The 7468-nt window shown below is 39.6% G+C and overlaps 1 pseudogene; it reads right to left on the reverse strand.

Annotated features, from left to right (window-relative positions):
• Positions 1-1117: 1117 nt before the first annotated feature.
• On the reverse strand, positions 1118-4811 carry LOC131381994 (UPF0764 protein C16orf89-like; annotated as a pseudogene).
• Between the last annotated feature and the right edge of the window lie 2657 nt (positions 4812-7468).

Genomic DNA, 7468 nt, shown 5'->3' on the forward strand with positions numbered 1-7468 from the left:
TGGAATGCCCAGAAAGAGATGAAAAGAGACACAGACAGTATTTTAAAAGATAATGGCTGGTAAATTTCCAAAAAAATAAACCCTATAAAATAAATTAAACATATCAAAAAGGCCAACTACTTCCAAACAGAATACATATGAACAAAACGTACACAGAGAAACATCATGGTGAAATTATAGATCACCAAAGATAAAGGGAGGATCTGAAAGTAGCTGGGGAGAAAAGAGAGATAACTTTCCAAGAAGGTTTAGCCCAAACGCTGATTTATCAGCCTCAACACAGAAGCAACAAGATGGCTGAATGAGATCTACAATGTGTTGAGATAAAACAGCTGTTAATATAGAAGTCTATCACTGGAAATAACATCTTTCAACAAGGATGAAATTTAGACTTTTCAGAAAACCCAATATATACATGGTGTGCGCCAATATACCCTATCTACAATCAGTATAGAATTAAGTATATATTTCACACAGAAGAACAGCATTATCAGAAGGAAGGTCTGAAGTGAAAGAGAAGATAGAAGTGCAAAGAAATTGGCAAGGCGGGATAAACTTACCTCTGCAAAACTATAGCAATAAAGCTTATAGAGTTACAAAAAAAGAAATATTGGATTTTTGACAACTAAGGTAAATAAGTCAGAAAGAGTTGATTAGAATATTCTGAGGTTTCTGTAATACATGAAGAAGGTTTAGGAGATTGATATTATAATTTGATTAAGTATATGAGCGACAAAATTTGTAGACTAATCACCAAAATAATAGAAATATAGTGTACAATGCCCAAATTGTTAGAGAAAAGTTTTAAAGGGAAAAAAGTCACTGCAGAATAAAGTAAAAATGGAGGGAAAACAACTAAAGAAAGATTAGAAAAAAAACACAACGTACGAGTGCGAGTATACTGTCAGACCTATTACCGATTCACACAAATGCACACAGCATAAAAACTCCATCAGAAAGACAAAAACAATCAGACTATAGTCAATAAAATTCAACTATATTTCACTAACGAGAGTATTTTAGGTCATTCTCACATTGCTATAAAGAAATATCTGAGGCTGGGTGCAGTGGCTCACGCCTGTAAATCCCAGCACTTTGGGAGGCCGAGGCAGGTGGATCACCTGAGGTTAGAAGTTCGAGACCAGCCTGGCCAACATGGTGAAACCCCATCCCTACTAAAAATACAAAAATTAGCTGGGTGTGGTGGTGGGTGCCTGTAATCCCAGCTACTCAGGAGGCTGAGGCAGGAGAGTTGCTTGAGCCTGGGAGGCAGAGGTTGCAGTGAGCCGAGATCATGCCACTGCACTCCAGCCTGGGCGACAAAGCAAGACTCCATCTCAAAAAAAAAAAAAAAAAAAAAACACAAATATCTGAGACAGCGTAATTTATAAAGAAAAGAGGTTTAACTGGCTCATGGTTCCGCTGGTTGTACAGGAATCATGGCGGCATCTCCTTCTGGGGAGGCCTCAAGAAGCTTCCAATTACGGCAGAAGGCAGTGGAGGAGCAGGTACATCACATGGCAACAGCATGAGTGAGCCAGAAAGCGAGAGAGAGCGAGAGAAAGAAATGCCACACACTTCCAAGCAGCCAGATCTTGCAAGACGTCACTTGCTATTGTGAGGACAGGGACTACTGTGATGGGATGGGGCTAAACCATTCATAAAAAATCCACCCGCATGATCAACCATCTCCCACCAGGCTCCAGCTCCAACATCAGGAATTACAATTCAACATGAGATTCGGGCAGAGACATATATCCAAAATATACCAAGGAGTAATAAGAAAAATATAAAAGCATAGGAAAGTTGAAAGATAAAAATTATATAGTGAATCTAGTTATATTAATATCAGAAATGAATACACTTTTTAATATCAGAAATAAATACTCTTTAAAGTTATTATTAAAGGCATTATTAAGAAAAAAAAAAGGAGGACCACTATAGAATACTAAAATTTTTCACCAGGAAGTTGTGTTTGAAAATGTTTCTATACCTCATAATGTAGTACCAAAGTGAAGAAAGCAAACATGAACCCGCAGTGATGGAGACATCACTGTCAGTACCTGATAGAACAAGCAGAAAAGGAATCTGCTAAGAAAATAAAAGATCTAAATAGCACAAGTAACAAGCTGCACAGAAAAACTGAAGAAGGGACATTATTTTAAAATACACCAAGCATGTTGGTGAAAGCGGCCCCCAAAATCCCAAATTTGGTGAATCTATAAATATAATAACTTTGATGAGTCACAAACAAGATAAATAAAAATGAAACACCAAGGCACGGCAAGATGAAATTATTAAAATGCAAAAGGGCAAAAAGAAAATGTTAAAAGCAGGCAGTGAGAAATAATATGTTATATACAGGGGAACAGTGGTGCGACGATTTCTGATTTCTCATCACAATCAAAAGAGACCAGGAGACAACGGAAATAAATCTCTAAAAAAGAAAAATGTCAACCCATATACACACATAAAGAAAGTAAACTTCAAAAGTTAAGGTAAAACAAAATATTTTTACATGAATCGCAACTGAGAAAATAAATTGCAAGTAGATTTTTCCCCTACAAAAAATTGCTTAACAAAGTTTTCAAGCTGAGGAGAAATATCGATGGTCTTTTGACAGATCTCAGCAAAGGAATACAAATTGTCAAAGATGCTAATTATGTGGATATCTATAAAAGAATTTTTAAATGAATATATATATATATATATATATATATATATGTCTGTTTTGGGGATCCCTGAGATCACCCTTGGTCTTGATGATTCACTGGAAAGCCACACGGGACTCAGAAACAGTTATGGTTATGTCTATGGTTTATTACAGCAAAAGGAGACAGATTAAAACCAACAAAGAAAAAGGTACATAGAGCTGAGTCAGGAGAGACCAGGCCGAGCATCCAGTCGTCTCTGCCCAGTGGAGTTGCATGGACAGCACCCACTTAATTCTCCGAGCAACAACGTGTGATACCACGGGCAAAGTGTTGCCAATTGGAAATGTTCGCCTCAGCCCTGGAGTCCAGGGATTTTACTGGGGGTCAGTCACATAAGCATGGAGTCCCCAAAAGATTGACTTCAACTACTCAGACTCCAGTTCCCCGGGAGGCTAAACTGATTAAGCATAGCCCAAGGCCTCAGGCATAACCCCAAATAAAGCATTCACTATGAGTCACATTGTTAACATAAACCATTTGATCAAACTGAAACAGCATGGCCCAAGACTTCAGACATACAAAACACTCGTATCAAACAGGATGCCCCTGTTCATCTTGGCTCAGAGTTCATCTTGGTTAAGGTTTAGCCCCAAATACAGCCCTTTCTTGGGAATTTGCAGGGTTTGAGCAACTCAGACCTACTAAGTTAACCCTTTTCTGCACCGTAGATAGACATATATAAATATACACGTACAGTTTTTTTTTCTTTTCTTAGTTTATTTGAAAGACATAGAATAGCAAAAATATATATGAGATTTATATCCCATACAGCAGTAATGCACAACAGTAGCACAAAGGACTACCCTGTTATAAGGATCCTCTATTTCACAAGAAGTTTTATCAACTCTAAGTAGATGGTGGTGTGAACCCTGAATATTTGAGATCGTTCTCAGTTTAGGAAGTTTATTTTGCTAAGTTAGGAATCCATGCCCGTGATACAGCCTCAGGAGGTGCTGACGACATGTGCCTGAGATGGTCCAAGCATACTTTGTTTTAAACACTTTAGGGAGACATGAGACATCAATCAATATGCGTAAAATGAACACTGGTTCAGTCCAGAAAGGTGGGACAACTGGAAGTAAAGGCCGGCAACTGGAAGCGAGGAGTGGGCTTTAAGGTCACAGGTAGATAAGAGACACACGGTTGCATCTTTTGAGTTTCTGACTAGCCTCTCCAAAGGAGGCAGTCAGATATGCATTGATCTCGGTGAGCAGAGGGATGACTTTGAATAGAATGGGAGACAGGCTTGCCCTGAGCAGTCCCAGCTTGACTTTTCCCTTTAGCTTAGTGATTTGGGGCCTCCAAGATTTATTTTCCTTTTACAGGGGTACATAAAAAATGCAAATTTAGAGTAATCGGTTAACATTATGCAAAGAGAAGTGCAAAAATGCCAAGAGGAGAAATAAAAAAGACCAGAAAAGTTAAGAGCACACAGTAACAAAATGAAGAAAACCAATCTGAATTCACAGATGTCATGATTATTAATATAGAAAAACCTAAGAAATCAACAAAAAATTATTAGAACTGATAAGTAAATTTATCAAGTCTTCAGGATATAATTTAATATATAAAAATAAATTGTATTTCTATATACTGCCAATAAACAACTGTAAAACAAACATTTTTAAATGCAATTTTTGGGAATAAGTTTAACAAAAGGCAGGTAAAACTGTACAGAAAACTAAAAAAGATGGTGAGAGAAACTAAAGCTATAAATAAATGAAAAGATACACCATTTTTAAAAATGGGATGACTAAATATTTTTAAACATCAACTTTCACTAAATTAACCTCTAGATTCAATGTGATCACAAGTATAATCTCAGCAGCATTAATAAAAATAAAAACAGGCCAGACACAGTGGCTCACGCCTGTAATCCCAGCACTTTGAGATGCCAAGACAGGTGGATCACCTGAGGTCAGGAGTTCAAGACCAGCCTGACCAACATGGAGAAACCCCATCTCTACTAAAAATACATAAATTATCTGGGCGTCGTGGTACATGCCTGTAATCCCAGCTACTTGGGAGGCTGAGGAAGGAGAATCGCTTGAACCCGGGAGGCGGAGGTTGCAGTGAGCCGAGATTGCACCACTGCACTCCAGCCTAGGCGACAAAGCAAGACTGTCTCAAAAATAAAATAATAAAATAAAATAAAATAAAAATAAAACAACAATGCTGAGGACTCACACATCCTGAATTTGGGGTTTACAATAAAATTAAAATAAATAAGACATGAGGATAAGGATGGACAAATAGATCAATAGAACACAGTAGAGTTCAGAAATAGATGAACAATTCGAGGGTCAATTAACTTTTTTGGCAAAGGCACCAAAGCAATTCAAAGAGGAAATAAACTCTCTAACAAATAGTGCCTTAACACATCCAGATATCCACATGGAAAAGAAAAGTGAGATTTAAGAAGGAAAACCAGCTGAACAAATTGAAAATCAACAAGTCTTCTTAGAGCCATTACAGAACTGCAGTCACGGGGCAAACTGCTTCCCCAAAGTCAGAGAGACAGACAGGTGGATACAGAGAATCACACTTATCAGGAGCAGAAGTTCAGGAGCAGAAACCTGTATGGGGTCCAATGTTGGGGTAGAAAATCCTAAATTGTAATCGAAAAATTGTTGGAGGCTCAAAACAAAACAATCTGAGAGTTTAAAAGTCCAAGAGGCCTAATTTTAGTGGGGAGGGGACTTCCACGCTTTTGTGAGCTTTACCTCCGGGAGCCCCACCAGGTTCCCGCAGGAGAAAAGAACCCCTGGTGCTTCCAGCAGGTGGAGGCGGAAAAAGCAACCAGGGGGTTCTGTTCTTCTCAATGAGTCCTGCCCTCGGAAGAAGCTATATTACCAGAGCCAGTTCAACAGGGGAAAAAGCTTAACCAACCCGGGAGAAGGAAAACGGCTTCCTTCAGAGTGGCCAGAGGAGTCTGACTCCTCTTAGCTCCTTAGTTCCTGACCCCTTTCAGTCTCCATCTCTTCGTCTTTCTCAATGTATTTGTGCACAATTTATTCTGATTTAATGTCTAACTTGTTAAAACCCTAACTTGGGCTCACCAAAAGACTGAGTTAAACAAAGGCCTATATAATGCTCCCTTCCCTCCACACACACTGCACCAGCACATCAAGAGGGCTCCTGCATAACGACAAATCTCATCATGATTTGGCAGTAAATAAAGATTTCTTACACAGCACTTAGAAAGCAATAACCATAAAACACTGATAAACTGGAATTGTTGAAGAATTTCTGCTCATCAAAAGACCCTGCTAAGTAAATCATGCAAGCAGAGAATGGGAGAAAATCTGTATAAAGTATATATCTGAGAAAGGATGTATATCTGGATTAAAACACACATAGCTTTCAATAATAAAAAAGACAAATAATGAAAAATGGGCAAAAGACTTTAACAGACACTTCACAGAAGAAACTATATGAATAGGCAACAGACATTTGAAAGGGTGTTCCAAATCATCTGTCAGGGAAATGCAATTAAAGCGACAGTGAGTTACCATTACACACCCACCAGAGCAGGTACATAGAAGGAGACTGGCACTATGAAATATCAGCCAAAACTTGGCACAACTAGTACACTCATACATCACTAATGGGGATGTAAAATGTCACACTCACTTTGCAAAAAGGGTTACAGATTTCTTATAAAGCTAAGTATTAATATATACTTTTTAGCCCAGCAATTCCACTGCTAGGTATTTATCCAAGAGTAATGAAAATGTATGTTTACAAAAACACCCACAAACATTCATAGCCGCTTTACTTACAATATATAGTTATCGGTCCAACACAGTTGTCTATCAATAGGAGAACAGATACAATTTAAATCTCAAACTTTGGCCGGGTGCAGTGGCTGACACCTGTAATCCCAGCACTTTGGGAGGCCAAGGCGAGTGGATCGATTGAGTTCAGGAGTTCAAGACTAGCCAGGCCAACATGGCAAAACTCTGTCTCTACTAAAAATACAAAAATTAGCCATGTGTGGTGGCACACCCCTGTAATCCCAGCTACTCAGGAGGCTGAGACAGGAGAATCTCTTGAACCAGGAGGCGGAGGTTGCAGTGAGCCGAGATCACACCACTGCACTCCAACCTGGGAGAGAGTGTGAGACTCTGTCTCAAAAATATAAAATAAAATAAAAATTAGATAAAAACAAGTTTTAAAAAACCTGCTCTACGTCTTTACTTCATTTTTCCAGCAAAGTGAGTGGCTTTGTTGGCCAAATGATTGACCCACAAATTTCCCTTAAACCTATTTGGTCTCTGGCAACGACACTTCCCATCTGGAATGGGGAGCAGGCATGGGGGAAGAGGGGAACCATACATGTCCTTGTCCTGGAGCATTTCACATGGATTCAGCTGAGAGTGCAGAAGACAGCGTGTGTCAGGAGGTGTGGAGGCAGCCATGCAGTGCATGAGGTGGAGTTAGGTGTGTTTATCAGCCACCGCTATGTAATGAGCAGCACACACAACAAACACTTCTTTTTACTCACATCCCTGCAGGCCGCTGGGGGGTTCTGCCAGGCTGGACTGGGTCAGGTCTGTGCCTCATGGCTCCCACCCTCCTTGGCCAGCAGCTACTAGAGGAAGCATATCCTTCCCATGACAAAAGACAGGAGTGCAAGAGAGCTAGCCCAGCTCACAGGTGCCCATCAAGAGAGCTAGGCCAGCTCCCAGTTCACAGGTGCCAGTCAGGACTGCTCATGCCATGCTCACTACCATGCCACTGGCCAAAGCTAG

The sequence above is a fragment of the Hylobates moloch genome, unplaced genomic scaffold (assembly GCF_009828535.3).
Source record: "Hylobates moloch isolate HMO894 unplaced genomic scaffold, HMol_V3 SCAFFOLD_19, whole genome shotgun sequence".
NCBI classification, from domain to species: domain Eukaryota; kingdom Metazoa; phylum Chordata; class Mammalia; order Primates; family Hylobatidae; genus Hylobates; species Hylobates moloch.